Below are 17853 nucleotides of genomic sequence, written 5' to 3' on the forward strand. Positions count from 1 at the left end.
GTGGCTGAGTTGTGAGCAAGAGACTTGAAGATAATTTGGAGTAGGAAATTGATGTGCCCTCCTGCTTCCCAGCCCCCTCTTTTGCTTCCTCCAAGTCACCATATTTCAAACCTCAGGTGGTGGCAAGCTTCTTGTAAGCTTGCAATCATGACCTGGTCCCGGCCCCTGGTCCTCTGCTCTAGACCTAAGTGTCTGCAATGCCCCCTCCATTGCTGCTCACTCCACCAGGAGCATCAGCCAACAACTCCTCCCAGCAGCACAAGTGAGTGGCCGCCCAGTGGGCCTGCACCCTGCGACACTCGTACTTGGAGATCCCCCCCAGGTCCCAGACTTGCACCTCCATCACACCCAACAGTCCAGCCAGGGCTCTGCCACTAATGCGCCAAAAGGGTAGGGGGTGGGTGTCAACCCGGGGATCCCACCCCCATCCCTAGCGGCCAATGTCCCAGGAAAAGGGCAGATGTAATGATGGGTGAAGACAGGGTGCCACATCGTCCCTGGCCTAGAGCAGTGGAAGCCACAGAGCCATGCACCCTTTTTCTCCCTAGTGGGAACTTGGTGGCTTTAGTCAAAGGTGGGGAGCAGCACCTCCACACCTGCCTTCTCTGGTCTTTTTTTTCTGGGCATGAAGGTTGTTGGATGCATAAGATAGACCCCCCCCCCCGTTGCTGTGTGAGCCCTTGTCTTCTGTGCTTGGTCATCCTTTCACCTGAAGAGGGTCCCAGAAAAGCCCAGGAGGGAGGTGAAGGGCGCTGGGGGTCAAAGCAGAAGGTGAATATCTGGGAGGAATACCCCAACCCCCCTCACACATACACCCGGCCTGTTCCCCTACCCCTCAGCTGTCAACAGTTCTCACAGGATCATCACCAGCTCTGCCAGCATGTGCTGGTGCTCTTGTTCCATTTGATTTCCTCGTCCTCCCCAAGAATCCACCAATTAGCCCAGGAGCATGTAGGTTAGAAGTAAGTAGTATGTCGATATATGTAGCCCTAGGACTCCATCCATTTCCCCTCACCCCTGGTCAGACACTCCTCTGAGGTCATGACCCTCTGCTAGTTTCCTTTCCCAGGCTCTGAGGAGACACCTGTCTCAGGACTCCTTCACCCAGCAACCTGGCCTAGGGTTTTGGTGAATGTGGAGTCAAGGCTGGTTGTTCCCAAGGGGCAGGATCTGGCCCTGGAGAAAGGGAGAGGCGGGGTGGTGCTGTTTCATTTGAGTGGTGCTCCCCTTGGGTGGGAGCCCCTGGTTCTCCGAAGGGAACCTCCATGCTCCAGCTTGTACATTGTGCCAGATGAGGAACGAACAGAGGCACTTCTCTGAGTCATGTGTGTGTGTGTGTGTGTGTGTGTGTGTGTGTATGTGTGTTTGTGTGTGTGTGTGTGTGTGCATTAGAGAGAGAGACAGAGACAGAGAGAGGGGGAGAGAGAGAGAGAGGGAAAGAGAGAGAGATCATCTTTCTACTTGTACATCCTGACAGTGCTCAGGTGAGTGATCAATTGGCAAATTTCAGGTGCTGCATGGATGAGTCTTCTGTCACCAGTCTGGATTTGTGTGTGTGTAGAAGTGGGTTGCAACAAAGATAGTCGGACCCTTTGGTAACTTTTCCTGCTATCTTTGGGGGCTTCATGGCTGAGGTCTAGGGGCCTGGAAGGGTAAGGTGCTTGAAGGGGATTTATCACCATTAAACTACAAGACCAAGGGATTTGTGTGCCCTGGAGCTGTCTACTCCCTTGGGCCTGGTTGGTGGCAGTGGGAGCTTGGGAGGACCTGGGGGTGTGTCCCACAGGGGGTGGTTTCCCAGGGGGACAGATTGTGTAGCCAGAACTTAGTAAGGATGTGCACCCTGCGAGTATGGAGTGCACCAGCATAGGTCAGACTCCGGGTCTTCTCACCATGATGTCTGATGGGTGACGCCAAACCTATATTAAATCTTGATCTGTGGTCTTCAGATCTCAGACTCCTGAGTAGCTAGGATTATAAGCATGAGCATCTGGCACCGGGCCTCGGATTCTTTTTGGTATATTAGGGTTTGAACTCAAGGCCTTATGCTTGCCAGTCAGGTCTTCCACCATGTGAGCAAAGCCTTTCTGTCTTGGGCATTTCCAAGATAGAGACTAAATATATGGTCAGGCTGGGCTGGATCATGATCCTCCTATCTGTGACCGGCATGATCCACCAGGCCTGGTCCTCTGTAGTTGGGATAGTAGGCATGTAGCACCATGTTCAGGCATCGGTTTAGATGGATTATCTCAAACTCTTACTGCACAGCAGCCAATTCTTGACCACAGGCTAAGCCCTGTGTTAGGCCTCAAACATTGGACCGCAGTCTCCTCTTGGGACAATTGTGAGGCAACAAGGGATTTATACAGAGGGATCTCTGGCATAGGGCACAGAGGGAGCGGTCATCAAATATGGTTCTTGGCAATTCTGTGAGCAAATGAAAGGAAGATACCTGGAAAAGGCTCAGGTGGGGCCTGTTATTAATCGTGGAACAGGTGAGGGATTGTGAAACAAAACATAGCTCTCTTTCATCCTTACCTTATCCCCATAAGGAAGGGGATCCTTCCCTGTGTTCAGTTTTGCAGCTGGTGATTCAGAGGCAAGGAGAAGCCAGGTGACATACTCATGATCTCCAGTTCACAAGAAGCTTGGCCTGACTTCTCTGCCATGCTCCCTAGTACAATGAGTGCTATTATTGTCAAGAAGTCCAATTCTTATCAGTCTGGGTCTTGAACTATGGTCCTGGGCGCTGTCCCCAAGCTCCTCAGATCAAGGCTCACACTCTACTACTTAAGCCACAGTGCCACTTCCAGTTTTTTGGTGCTTCTTTGGAGATAAGAGTCTCACAGACGTTCCTGTCCGGGCTGGCTGTGAACCATGATTCTCATATCTCAGCCTCCTGTGTAGTTAGGATTAGAGGTCTGAGCCATGGGCACCCGGCTTAAGTGTACTTCTGACTTTCTCTCTCTCACACACAGGAAATGGTTTAATGCGTGCTGGAGGAAGTGGCCCAGCATCCTCATGTGGCTGGAACCCAAGGTGGCCCTCTCATTCTGGAGGTAGGCTGTGGGTTAGGAGCTGTCTTGCTCAGCCTTTTGAACCAGCTCCATGAGGTAAGCCCCTCTGTGCCCTGGCTAGACCATGACGGTTATTCATTGTCCATCCAGCCTTACTGGACTTAGTATTGTTTTGTATGTCATTTTCTACCACCTGGCCAAAATTATGATACATAGTTATAGAATGAAAATGTAATGTCATCTTAAGAAAGTCATTTAGGGCTGGGAATGTGACTTCATGGTGTGGTGATTGCCTAGCATGCATGAGCCCCTGGGTTCAATTCATCACAGAAAAACACTGAAAGTGGTGCTGTCCCCAAGTGGTAGAGTGGTGGCTTTGAGCAAAAAAAAAAAAAAAAAAAAAAGCTCAGGAATAATTCCCTAGCCCTGAGTTTAAGCTCCCTGGACTATCAAAAACAAAACAAAACAGTTAGTAAATACAAAATACAGAACACATACTTGGAATATATAATTGCTCCTTCCATATGGATACCTGACAACAGTCCCTAATTCATGCATTTTGCCTATATTAGGGTACTGTGTTGAACAAAAATGTTTTGTTCATTAGATCACTGCAGTTAATGCCAGGAATGTACTTAGATGTGAAGTGAAGATGAATTCTGGAAATTCAAAGATTCCAGGCTTTTGAGTGGTCACTGCTAATCACAGAGAAGGCTAGTCTAAGTGAGATTTGGAAATCTTTTTGGTCAGTCATGGCACCAAAAAAGCATAGGCTAATTAACAGTTGTGATAGAAGAGAAGGAATAACTCCAGATGGAATGAATAAATGATAGTAACTAACGTATACCAGAAACTGTTCTAGGGAAATATTTTTGGTTATTGAAGAACTAGTTATCAACTAGGCTTATACCTCATTGCCTTTAACATTCTAAATCTCTTAGGCTACTTCTTAATATCTGTGTGATAAATGTATCTCCTTCTATGCTGTTCTTTCATACCTGATCTCCTTTGCTTTCTAAATATCTCAGTCTTTCTATATTACTCTATGAATATTGCCTAACACTAAATAACACCTACACAGATGGCATAGGATGCTAATATAAGAGTCCCATAGCTCATGAGTCATTAATATAACCACATGGAAAAATGAGGACATATTTATTCCTACCCCAATTTTTCTGAAAAGCTGCAATGTCATCAAATTTCCATTCTTTGTCTACATAGTGTCATTAAGTACACATAAATGCAAATATGAGCCAGGTGCTGGTAGCTCATGCCTGTAATCCTAGCTACTCAGAAGGATGAGACCAGAGGATTTTGGTTCAAAGCAAGCCTTGTAAGGAAAGTCCATGATACCCTTATCTTCAATTAATCACAGGAAACCCAGAAGTGGTGCTGTAGCTAAAGTGATAGAGTGCTCAACTTGAGATGAAGAGGTGAGGGACAGCGCCCAGGATCAGAGTGAAAGCTCCATGACCAACAAAAAAAGTGCAAATATGACTTTCAGTTTCCCCAAATGGAATGACAAGGTCAATAGTAATCTTCCCAAGCATAAAAAATAATTCCAAAATGATTCAGTACACCTACTTTTGCTGAGTTATTTAAGTTATGGCTTCTTTGCTGGGCATATTCTCTTCTTTTAAAAATTGTCAAATATTAGCTTTATAATAAACTTCATCTAATATTTCTTTTTTCAAAAGAGAAGTCCATACTGTTGATCTCACTTGGCTTTCTTACTGTCTTAGTTCAAAGCCAACCCAGACAGAAAAGTCTGTCAAACTCTTATCTATAAATAAACACTAAAAAAGCCTGAAGTGGAGTTTTGGCTCAAGCAGTAGAGTACTATCTTGGAGGATAGGTGGGCAAGAAAGACAACTGTTCAGGGACAGAGTCCAGCCTCTGGGTTCAAGCCCCATAACTCGGACAAACTAAACAAACAAGCGAACAAAAACAACCCCCGATATTTCTTTGGGACTCTCCTTAAAGGAAACTGGTCTGAGAAGAGGCTGCTTGTGTGGATCATACTCACAGGATCCTGCTTTTTTGGAATTCTTATTGCTATGGAGAAGTTAGGACCAGACTAAAGGAATTGATAACTGACTCCTGCAAAAAGAGAATCATCTCAGGGGTGAAATATCCATCCATAAGACACTTTTAAACCTCCATGTCTTTGATTCTTTGCAGCAGAACAATTTAAAAACAATGTTATTAGGGGCTGGGAATGTGGTTCAGTGGTAGAGTACTTGCCTTGCATGCATGAGGCCCTGATTTCTCAGTACCACATAAACAGAAAAAGTCAGAAATGGCGCTGTGGTTCAAGTGGTAGAGCACTATCCTTGAGCTGAAGACCTGAGGGAGAGTGCCTAGGCCCAGAGTTAAGGCCACACAATTGGCAAAAACAAATACAAACTAACTAAAAAAAACAACAATGTTAATTCCTTTTATTCTATGCTGGCCTTCACATGGCACATTATTATCTTTTGTAATACTCTCAACTAGAAGTTTACAGACAAGTTTATATGAATAAAAAACACACTGGAAAAAGCAAGGGACAGAGTTTCCTTCAAGCCTTGGGATTCTTTACTTGTACAGTAAAAAGGAATGCAGAAGTTAATTTGAACTCTATCATTCCTCTATGTTCAATTCCTCTCCTGGGCTCAGTTTCCACAAAGTCCAGTAACAATCATTGGTGCTTCTTGAGGTCTAAGGAATGTTTTCGGGCTTCATTGAACTAACACAAGGACACTTTTGGGCATGAGGTAACAGGTGTTTCAGAGACAACTTAGTAAAGAGAAAATATAAAATTTATATTGCTTATAAATACATTATCCATGAGTACATTTAGTTCAAACTTCATAATTGCTCTGCAAATTAAGCCAAATTTTAAATGGGAAGAAGGTCCTCAGATCATTCTTTTTTTGAGTATATGTGCTGTACATTATTTCCCTAGTGCACATGAGTTAACAGTAAGAGAAACATTTGCAATAATAGGAGAAAGAGAAGTACTGTGTTTAAGTATAAGGGTTCAATACACTATAGAAGACTACAAAGAAGACAACATCGAAACAATAAAGCCAAGTCCAGTATGTAGATTTATGGGAGTGTTACTAAGTGGAACATGAAGTATGAGGCCTTTCCCTTTCTAAATCACGCTTGCTAACCACACAAATTTTTAAAAAGTAGAATGGAAGAATAATTCTGGTTCCAATTCAAGTCAACTATAAGGGCATGGATTTAACTGGAAAAAAAGTCCATCTTGAGAGAGCAGGGATTATAATAGTAATGAACTAGTGGCTAAGATCGCATTTATTTTTCTTTACTTGCATTTTGTTGTTGTTGGTGGTCTTGGCACTTGAACTCTGGGCCTGGGCGCTGTCTCTCTGCTATTCAGCTCAAGGCTACTGTTCTACCACTTGAGCCACAGTGCCACTTCCAGTTTTCTTGTAGTTAATTGGAGAAAAGGGTCTCTTGGACTTTCCTACCTGGGCTGGCTTTGAACCCCAATCCTCACATCTCTCCACCACCTTGCTTAAGATCACATTTCTAACAGTGTACACTCAGCATATGCAATGTGTATGTTCATCTATCTTTCTATGAAATTTTGAGTTAAAAATCTGGACTACAGCTTAGGCTTTTCACTCACAAAAATGTTTGTAGTTTAAAAGTTGATACTTCTGGAGAAATAAAACCTAAAAATATAAAGGAGTCTGGGAAGTTCAGTTTGCATGCAGCCTGGGCCGAACACTCTTTGCCACACTACCAGCCAAAACCTGGATTGGAAGAATGTCTCAGGTGATAGAATACCAGTCATGAGCAAGATCGATGAATAAGAGCTTGAGGCTTTTGCATACATACATACAAACACACACATACACACAGAGGCACTTATATGTGCACACACAAATACATAAATGAAACAACTCTTACAATATTCAGAAAAGTTTTAAAAAAGCAATAGAAATACATCCTGAGTAAGAATTAAGAGATAAATTTTAATATTAGAAAGTCCTCAAGTGAACTTTCTTCAAAAAAGTTTGAGACTATTACATAGGTAGGGACGAGAGATAGTAAGAGAGTCAAGTAATTATTATTAAAAGGATCGAATGAATCAGAGATACCAGCAGGTGCATCTGAAAATGATCATATCCTGTGTCAAATTTAGAAGATCTTTGAAAATAGTACATAAACACTCTGAGCAGTCAGTCTACTGGATAATATCATTGGAGAAGTTCAGATTTGCTAGTCTATGTCTAGATTAAATAAACCAACAAACCATGGCAAGGCAATGTGATACAAGCCTGGAATTCTAGCACTCAGACTAAGGCAGGAGATTAGAGAGTAGAATTAAATAGCGATACCTTCCCTGGAACAGGTAGTATAATTTTGTCTAATAAAACATACCAAACAACAAGAAACGAATACACAGTTGCAAGTTTGGGCTAATTTTGTCATTATGTTTTGAAAAATCAACTTTCCTATTGAAATGTAACTCGTGTATAATCTTCAGTTGTGTTTTAAATGCTCTCTTCATTACAGAATATTCCCAGATTCAAAATGGCTCATGATTACCACCCAAAATTTGAAAAAGTAAGTAAGCATCATTCTGTTGGATTCTAAAGAAATGAGGAAGGATTACAAAATCTTAAGTCTAGAGAAATAGCAAAGTTCATCAAATGCAGGACTTTGTAGATATTTCTAAATTAGAATTTAGAGTTAACATAAATATTTTAGGTTTTTTTTGTAATTTAATATTTTATAGGATACTACAAAATTCTTTTTAAGTAGAGGGTTTAATTGACAAATTCACAAATGTTTCTGGCATTCTATTTGCCTAGAATATGCTTTCAAACCAGTTATAATTAGATCTTAGTTAATAGATAATTCCAACAGTTCATGTATAAGATGATAATGTAAATAATCTAGACAGAGTTGCCAACAAATCAATATTAATTAATAAATATAGAAAAAAATGCAATTTTTGAGGGTTTTGTATGACATTGTCTGAAGAAAATAATTGTGTGACATCTTCTTTCTTCTACCTATATGTAACACAGGAAGCAAGTTCCTTAATTACGTGCCTCTGTATACAATGAGAAAAATGCTACATTTGGGATTTGTTTTTGTTTTATTGGTTTGTCCTAGGGCTTGAGATCTGGGCCTGGAAACTGTCTCTGAGCCTGTTTATCCTCAAGGATCGTGCACTACCACTTCAATCTCAGTGCCACTTGTGTCTGACTTTTTCTGAGTTTATTGGAGATTTCAACCATAATCTTCTGACCTTAGCATCCTGAATATCTGTGATAGTTTAAAAAAGTATAAAAATGAATAACATTTGCAAGTGATCTCATCTCAAGAATCTCACTAGGGGAAAAATGATGCAACCCAGTTTATTGTAGTATTCTTTCCAGAACAAGGAGAGCATCACATTATCAGAGGTGTAGTATTTTTCACAATAGAGATAAGCTATTCATGATGTGAATTAAGGGAATTTTAAGGTGCACTTTTTAAGTTGGAAACTATTGGACTAGGATGACTTTATGGCATAAATCCTGGGATTGATGGTCATAGAAATAATAGCTTACTCTGATAAAATGTGCTTACTCTTGAAGAATTAATTACAGATGCTTCATAATTTTTTCCTCTACCAGAATGTGGCTATTTTTCTGTTGACTTCTCAATTTGTAACACTCCATTGGAAACTGCATCTAATGCAAAATTACATAACATGCAAACAGGTACTGTTTTGAATCTCTCAGATATTGAATGTTCAGAATTTGAAAATGAGTACTTATTAGTCATAGGAGTTTTGAGGAACACATATATTCTGTCCTCATAACAACTTATTTACTTTTAAAAGTTATGGGTTTCCATAGAATTAAACTGTTTTCGGTTTTAGTATGAGAAAGTACTAAATTTATTCTTTTTTCAAAATATTGGCAAGTTTATTGTGAAAATATTGTCTAGTTGGATAACATTCAAGTTGATGACTCTCTGATAAAAAAGGAGTAATCGATTCAAATTAGATGCCAAATAGTATTGATTTTTAAAAAGTTGCTATATGAAATACAGAATAATATTTACTATACAATACAGTGAAATTATATTTTATGCAGCTTATTTTTTAATTTAATTTTATTGTCAAATTGATGTACAATGGGGTTACAGTAATTGTGAGGTAGTGAATACATAACTTTTCAAACTTGTTACCCCTTTTCATTTTTCTCACAGTTTTCTTTCACCTCAATACTCCTCACAAGTTGTAATGTACATTTCCAACATATTGTCTTGTGAGTAATGCTATTGCATTGTCTTGCTCTTTGTCCTTTGTGTCGCCATTTTGTTGTTCCTGTTCCCTTCCCTAATTAAGGTAAATGTATACACAATACACAGGCTACCAAAATCAAATAGAGCCGGGGACAAACCATAGGGGGAAAACCCCAAAGAAAATAGAAATCATATAGTACATTAAAAACAACTGCAAAAAAAATCTCTGTATTCATATCTTGGAGTTCATTTTGCTCAGCATCAGCTTATATGTTCATATATACACATAAAACCACTGGAAAATAATAGTTGCATGGACACTATATCATGTGAACAACATGTTACAGTTTTTGATGTTAAAGGTTGAATTAGGATTGGGGAAAACGTGATTTTGATAAAGGAATTTCAAAAGAGTTTAAAAATTATGACAGGCATATTTTAAGTGTTCAAACTTTTTAACAACTTAGCCTATTAAGAAAATTGCCTGGGAAAATAGGCTTTCATCCAAAGAAACTATGGAGACTTAGTTGAGAGGGAGAAAAGTGGGTAAAAATTTAGCTCATTTTCACACTAAACAAACTTCAGAAACCTTACTGTAAATCCTGTAGGTTCCCTTGAGAATTGTCCTTACCCAGGAAATATACTCTCACTGTGTGAAATTCAAAGTTCTTAAAAAAACTTAGACATCAAAATTTGTGAATTGAACTTTAATTACCAAAATTATTCTTTGAAAAAGATAATTTGAGTCAAAATATTTAGGCAGAAAGTGCCCTCCAAAATGAAAGAAGGTATTGGGTTCACACTTTTCTGTTTGTAACACTTTCCCCAATGTCTTTGCACGTGAAGCACTGAAACACAGAAAAAAAATCTGATTGGATACTCCAATGATTACACATTTATAAGCAGCTCACAAAAATAATATCCTTATCAACATGAGGTAGTGAAGACTTCTCATTACATAAGCCAAAAAGTTTGGGATCAGAAAAGAATTGAGAAAATTGAAAGGGTAAGCAAACAATGTTCTTACAAGCCCTATCTAAGCATATTGACTTCAGCAGTGGAGGGAGGCCAGAAATTTTGATATAGATTGTCTTAATATTTTTGCTACCTAAAGTGATTTTACAGAGCCTATATGGCTCACTACAATGCAGAATAGACTGAATGAAGACAGGAAAATAAATTCTGTGTTCAAATGAGGCAACTTCAAAGAGTTTTAAAAGAGAAAGAATGAAGATATAGCGGGGCAGGGTGAGGAGGAGATCTTTTAGTCTTTCAGCTTCACTCGACTTGAGGCCAAGAAACTGTGCTTAATTGGAAATTAGGCAAGAGCTAAGAGGAGGACATAGATTTAGGACATAGAAGCATTGTCCTTTGTAACAGACACTGTCACCCAAGGTATGGATCATTTAACTCTATTATTTTCCATACATCTTGCTGAGCAAATGCAAGACCAAGAGAAAAATAATCTATTGAAATAATTTTGCAAAGAATAACTTCACTGATCCTGATATGGTATGTAAGGAGAGACCTAAGAGAGAACATAAAAGTGGAGTATACTTTGGTTTCCTCTAAGCATCTTCTTAGCAAAATATATCTTTGAGGTTAGAAGTGATTGAACCAAAAAGTAGATGGAGTACTTATTTTTGTGGCACTTTAGACACAAGAAGACTTTCAATGTAAAAGAAAAAAAGTATAGCTAAATATTTGTGATCACAGCTTCTTGGACCAGTTGTTTGGAGACAAAGTTTTACATTAGAATTTGTCCTCATTAACATAGACGTTGGGTTTTTGTGGCAACCAAATGCAAAGGTGAAGTTTAATGGGCTCTTTTAGACAAGTAAACAGCATGGTAGAAAAAATGGCAAATAATATTTAGTAAATTAGTTTGGTTAATTACATTGCCAGGACAAAGAATGAAAGATATAATTCAAAATCACTTGACTTACATTCCTCAATACAATAAAGGCTTTATATGACAAACCTACAGCCAGCATTATACTCAATGGTGAAAAACTAAAGCCATTTCCTCTTAACTCAGGAACAAGACAAGGATGCCCACTCTCTCCACTTCTCTTCAATCTAATATTAGAATGCCTAGCTACAGCAATAAGACAAGATGCAGACATAAAGGGGATCCAAATAGGGAAAAAGAAATAAAACTCTCCTTCTTTGCAGATGACATGATCTTGTATTTAAAGAATCCCATAGACTCCACTCCCAAATTACTCAAGCTGATTCAAAACTTTGACAAAGTAGCAGGGTATAAAATTAACCCCCCAAAATCAATGGCTTTTCTCTATGCCAACAATGAGAAAAGTGTGTCTGAAATTAGGAAAGCAACTCCATTTGTAATAGCCCCACAAAAAATAAAATACCTAGGAATTAACTTAACTAAAGAAGTGAAGGACCTCTATGATGAAAACTTTAAAATCTTGAAAAAGGAAATCAACACAGAACTTAAAAAATGGCAAAACCTCCCATGCTCCTGGATTGGAAAGATTAACATCGTGAAAATGGCAATACTTCCCAAGGCTATCTACAAATTCAACGCAATACCTATCAAAATTCCAACCTCATTCTTCAAGGAAATAGAAGAGACAATCCAAAAATTCATATGGAACAATAAAAGAGCCCGAATAGCAAAAACGCTCCTCAAAGGAAAGAACACTGCTGGAGGAATATCAATACCAAATTTCAAACTCTACTATAAAGCCATAGTAATCAAAACAGCTTGGTATTAGCATAAGAACAGACCTCAGGACCAATGGAATAGAATTGAAAACCCAGAAATAAACCTACAGACCTATAGCCATCTAATCTTCGATAAGGGAGCTAAAATAATAGAATGGAAGAAAGACCGCCTCTTCAGTAAATGGTGCTGGCAAAATTGGTTAACTACATGTAGAAAACTAAAGCTAGATCCTTACATATCACCCTGCACCGGAATCAACTCCAAATGGATCAAAGGCCTTGAACTCAAAGCAGACACTGAAAATATTACAGGATGGAATAGGAGAAACCCTATGTCTCCTTGGCTCAGGCCGAAATTTTCTGAATAGAAACCCGGAAACACAACAAATCAAAGAAAGGTTGGACAAATGGGATTGCATAAAGTTGCAGATCTTCTGCAGGGCAAATGATATAGCTACCAAGATCAATAGAAAGCCTACGGATTGGGAGAAGATCTTTAATAGCCATACAACGGACAAGGGTCTCATATCTAAAATATACTTGGAACTCAAAAAATTATATCCCCCAACAACAAATCCTCAAAGAAACAACTGCCCAATAAATAAGTAGGCGAAAGGCTTAAAGAGAAACTTCTCTGAAGAAGAAAGAAGGATGGCCAATAGACACATGAAGAAAGGTTCAACATCCCTAGCCATAAAAGAAATGCAAATCAAAACAACATTGAGATAACACCTCATTCCAGTTAGAACGGCAAAAATCAAGAACTCTAACAACAAAAGATGCTGGAGGGGATGTGGACAGAAAGGAACCTTACTTCATTGTTGGTGGGAATGTAAACTTGTTCAACCACTTTGGAAAGCAGTATGGAGGTTCCTCAAAAGACTTCTCATAGAACTCCCCTATGACCCACCAATCCCACTTTTGGGCATTTACCCAAATGTTTACAAACAAGACCACACTAAAGCTACCAGCACAACTATGTTTATTGCAGCATTATTTACCATAGCTAAGATATGGAACCAACCCAGATGCCCCTCAGTAGATGAATGGATCAAGAAAATGTGGTATATATACACAATGGAATTCTATGCCTCCATCAGAAAGAATGACATTGCCCCATTTGTTAGGAAATGGAAAAACTTGGAAAAAATTATATTAAGTGAAGTAAGCCAGGCCCAGAGAAACATAGGTCCCATGGTTTCCCTTATTTGCAATATCTAGTATATGTATGATTCAAGCGGAAAAGGTCATATAATGTTATGTCAGGAAAATGAACCCTTAGATATGTATTTTAATGTTTTTTTCTTTCATGCATATGTTTCTAAGGTATTTATAAGATTATCTCTTTGTTGCTTTGTGTATCCCTCCCCCACAGTATAACCCCTGCTTTCTCTATATTTGATGTCAGTATAACTTGTGGAGGACGTGGGGAAAAACCAGTTGTTTAAGGAAACAGGTGGACCTGTTGCAACAATGAGAAGTACAAGTTGTCATGTCCAAAACGAGCTTTACAATGTCGGTGCGGGGCGGGGGGAACGGGGAGGAAGGAGAAGGATTGGGATTGGGGGGGAGGGGGAAGGCTGGGAAGGGATGCGAAGGGTAAACAAAGGAGGAGGCTGCAATGCTTGGTAAGAAATGTATGCATTATCCTACCCATGTAATTGTAACCCCTCTGTACAGTATGTCAACAAATAAAATAAAATTAAATTAAATTAAAAAAGAAAAAGAAAAAACAAAAGAAATCACTTGCCTTAAAAGTTTGACGAAAGAGTATTTAAGAGAGATGAAAGAAAACATAGAGGACGTTTCTGTCTCCAGTGGAGTAATGGGTTCTTGATATTGTTTCTCCCATTCTATCTTCACTAGCTATAAAGTGTGGCTGAGGACTGGATTATCCATTGCAGACAAAGAGAACTCACAGAAGAAAATATTTGCAGCAGATATAGGTGATTCATATCCTTAGACAATCTATTTAAATCTGTTCAAAATTCTCTGCTACCCAAAACTGCCCTCTTTGAACAGCTTTGTTTGCTTTCCCAAGACTACCTTTCATTAACTATTTAAAATTTTGAGTGGTCACATTCATCCTTTCTAGAGATTGCTGTTTGGTTGTGATTTTTGAGTGTTTTTGTTTTTTGTTGTGTTTTTTAACTAATTTTCAAAAGGTTTTGCAAGTGTATTACAATAAATATGTCCATCTAATTGTCCAATTCTCCTGGATCAGAGTGACTCCTTCTGTTATTCTCAACCAAACCCTTCTCCAAGATTTATTTCAGATTTACCACGTCCTTTATCACATGTGTACATTGAGTATTCTAGCTGTACTTGTCCCTTGTTCCATTTGTCATTCATTCTATGTCTTTACTATTATTCCTCTCTGGTTTCAACTTCCTGATAGTCATTCTGGTAAACTGTCTGTTAATATTTTGAAAGGTTTAAATACATTCCATGGAGTTTCAATCCTGAATATACTTGAACTGATGTCAGCTTATATTTCCATAATTTATTCATCTGAAATAACAATTTGCAAGACTGGAGACGTGAAGGACCTAGACATGATTTTATTCTCATCCATTTGGAAGATTAATCTTTATTCAACAAGAAAGTTTAAATATGGCTTAGAATATATTCCTAACTACAAAATTTTATAAATGGCTTTGTTAAAAGGTTTGTGATTATTTTATTTTACATGGGATAATATTTTCTACTACCTATAAGTTTTGGAAAAAGAAGAAAACCATGATTTACTACTATAGAGGAATATGATAGAAATAGAAGACAGATTTTATGTTTGTCACATCTCTGATGAGTACCCATATTCATGACTTTAAGTCATATTTCTTACTATGTTAGACAGATAGGGAAAACATAAAACAACATATGATAAAGCATCTATTTGTGACTTTTTAAAATGTACCTTATTAAGTGATAAAACTTACTATATTAGCTAGTGTTTGGGTTTGGATTATGGAAGGTTGTTCTATTTGACACATTTCTGGGAGGCACCTACTGAACAACACAAATGGTGGGTGGTACTATTTCTGCACTTTAATGAATGGTTGAAACTGCTTGGCATTAGTGCTGGAGAAATTAATCAACTCTATTGTAACTTGCACCCTAAACTTGAAAAATTTGTAATGTCACTATCGTCTACGTGTCAAATGTTATTTTGGTGAATGTGATTTTTAAAATATTATTTGAAAAGGAATCTGTTTTCAGGAGATTAAATGTAGGTTGTCATTTGTTTGTGAATGATAACATTTTTATACAACAGAACCAAGTTTTACTGAAGTACCAGTATTTTGAAGCATTAACGATCTTCTCAATTAATGTTTTTGTGAATTATATTTGACCTGAAGTCAAGTTTTCCTAGCCTTGGTAGACCAATTATGGATCTATCGTTCAGGAACTGTTTTTTTGGCCTACTTATGCTGGACTAAATCTTTCAGTAATCATTAGAAGAGGGGTATTAAAAATAATTTTGTGACATTTGTGATCTTGGTCACACATATGGTCTGGTCATTTTTTTGAAAGTTTGAATTGCTGTACTTTCTGTTAGATTTTGTGATCTCATCTTGCATTTTAAGTTGCATTGCATTTCACAATTGCATACTGCTAATTCTGGTGTCGAAAGGAATTGAGATGTATTTTCAATTACTTTCTGTTGACATGTTTCATGAGTCTAGGTGTGATATCTTGCCCTTGTTATCTGATGAAGCAGATAACTGGGACCTGGGATCCTAGTACCCATGGGTCCTGCAGAAGAGTAATACCTTTTAGATATCATATCAGAAAAATTGGGTATAATCATTGGGAAGGCTTCCGAAATTGGAGAAAAATATTTTGGCATCAGTGAATTAAAACAATAAACAGATCAGCAGGGTAAAGTCCCTTAAAGATTAGAGGAAAACAATAATTTTTTTTTACAATGTGAATTCAGAAGACCAAGAACACTTAGAAGGTATCAAAAGTTTATACCGAAGACATTGAATTGATGCTTTTTATATTCTAATGTACATTCTAAACCTTATTATTTATATTCCAATCTATTTATATGTCAAATTATCAATTAATTCTAGTAAGTTTCACTGTGTGAAATAAAATATTAGCACGTATAAAGATAAAATATATAACTATATATAATGTAAGAAAAAGGCACATGTTTTGCAATGTACTGTTGTGGTTGGGGCATCAAAAGCAACTGTGTTTTAAAGTATTGCTCCATTATTTCTACCTCAGTGTTTGGCAGAGTTGGACCTAAAGCTTTACCATTTGTAGATTTACATCCTAGTGGCAAGAGGAAACACTGTGATAAACATCACCAATTTAAGGCCTAATATCAAGGAGAAACATATAGACTTTTCTTGTAACTATGAAAATATTTGGTGAAAGAAAGGCAGTCATGTAAATTCCTGCCTGGTTGGATGGTAGACTGGCCAGGACATTAGGTAATCATGCATGTGAAAACTTTTTCATCTTCTTGGCTTTAGCTACTTTTGAAATATTAGGTATAAGAAACAATTATATTTTGATAAAATACCTTCTAGTCTAAATGATTCTGTCTTAATTGTTCATCTCTCCATGATCCTTTTTAACTAAGATTAGTTTTGTTCCAGTAAGACAATCTATGCTGTCAGGGTAAGATATTCTGGTTGGTCTGTTGCTATATGAAAGAAGAGTAAATGGTCAGGTAGACATTTGTGCCAGTACGACCTCATTTAGGAAATTTTAAGCCCAGAAGTTTAGAAGTAACTATTAAGCAAGGCTTGCTTTGAATCCATTAGCTCCACAAAGCTAACTCAGTTGATAAATAAGTACTTGAAAAGCTATCACCTTTGGACCTAGCTATAAAGGCTTCAAAGTATGATCAAATTTAAAATGAAAAAAACTTGAAATTGTCATTGACAAAAAATTGCAAATGTGAGCAATCGATCAAACAATATGTTTTTTCCAATATACACAGAATTTTAGAGAATTAAGATCAATAGCATTTTTAGGAACAATAAGGTTTCCTGGTTACAAACAGTCAACCAAGGATATATGCCTGTATAAAGATTGCATCATTAACTACTTAAATTTACAGGATACTACATGCTTCAGCAGAACGTTTACCCAAATTACAACAATATAGAGATTATCATGGCATTTGCAAAAGGATGATATGAAAATTTGTGAAGAATTCAATATTTTTCATTCTTCAGAAGCAAGAAATGAAAAACAGTTATTAAAAAATTGATTACAAAAATACAAGTTGTTATGTCAAAAATGAACTTTACAACTTTGGTGCGGGGTGGGGGTAGTGGGGAGGATTGAGTGGGGGGGCAGGGGGAGGATGGGAAGGGATGGGAAGGGGAAACAAAGGAGGAGGCTACAATGCTTGATAAGAAATTTACTCATTATCTTGCCCATGTAATTGTAACCCCTCGGTACAGTATTTTCACAATAAAAAATACAAATGTAGCAACACATATAATTCATTGAACTGAAAGTTAATTTGACATCAGTGTATTAAATCCTCACCTTAGAAAGGCCTTTATATAGCATAATCTTTACAAAACTGTTGAAAGTAGATAACATTGTCATTTTATCCCAAAGAAATAAAATACTATAAGGACCTAGGTAAAAAAGGAATCTTAAACTTTTTCTATATGGAATGCTATCTGAAATAACACATTTATTAATGAACCTATATAATATAGAACAATGTAGAATTCAAAGTATTATATCTAGGAGAGAATGAAATAGATTATGGACATTATACAAACAAAATACAGATTATTTTAAAATATAATTTTTTCAGACAAGCACCAGAAATATTTTTAGTTTCTGTACTACTCATTTCAACAGATAAGTTAAAATGATTTCTGATTTAAAAAATCAC

The 17853-nt window shown here is 37.6% G+C and overlaps 1 pseudogene; it reads left to right on the forward strand.

Moving 5' to 3' along the window:
- Positions 1–17063: 17063 nt before the first annotated feature.
- On the forward strand, positions 17064–17163 carry LOC122097314 (annotated as a pseudogene).
- The last annotated feature ends 690 nt before the right edge of the window (positions 17164–17853 follow it).

This window comes from Dipodomys spectabilis, unplaced genomic scaffold (genome assembly GCF_019054845.1).
Source record: "Dipodomys spectabilis isolate Male_0828 unplaced genomic scaffold, ASM1905484v1 ptg000421l, whole genome shotgun sequence".
NCBI lineage: Eukaryota > Metazoa > Chordata > Mammalia > Rodentia > Heteromyidae > Dipodomys > Dipodomys spectabilis.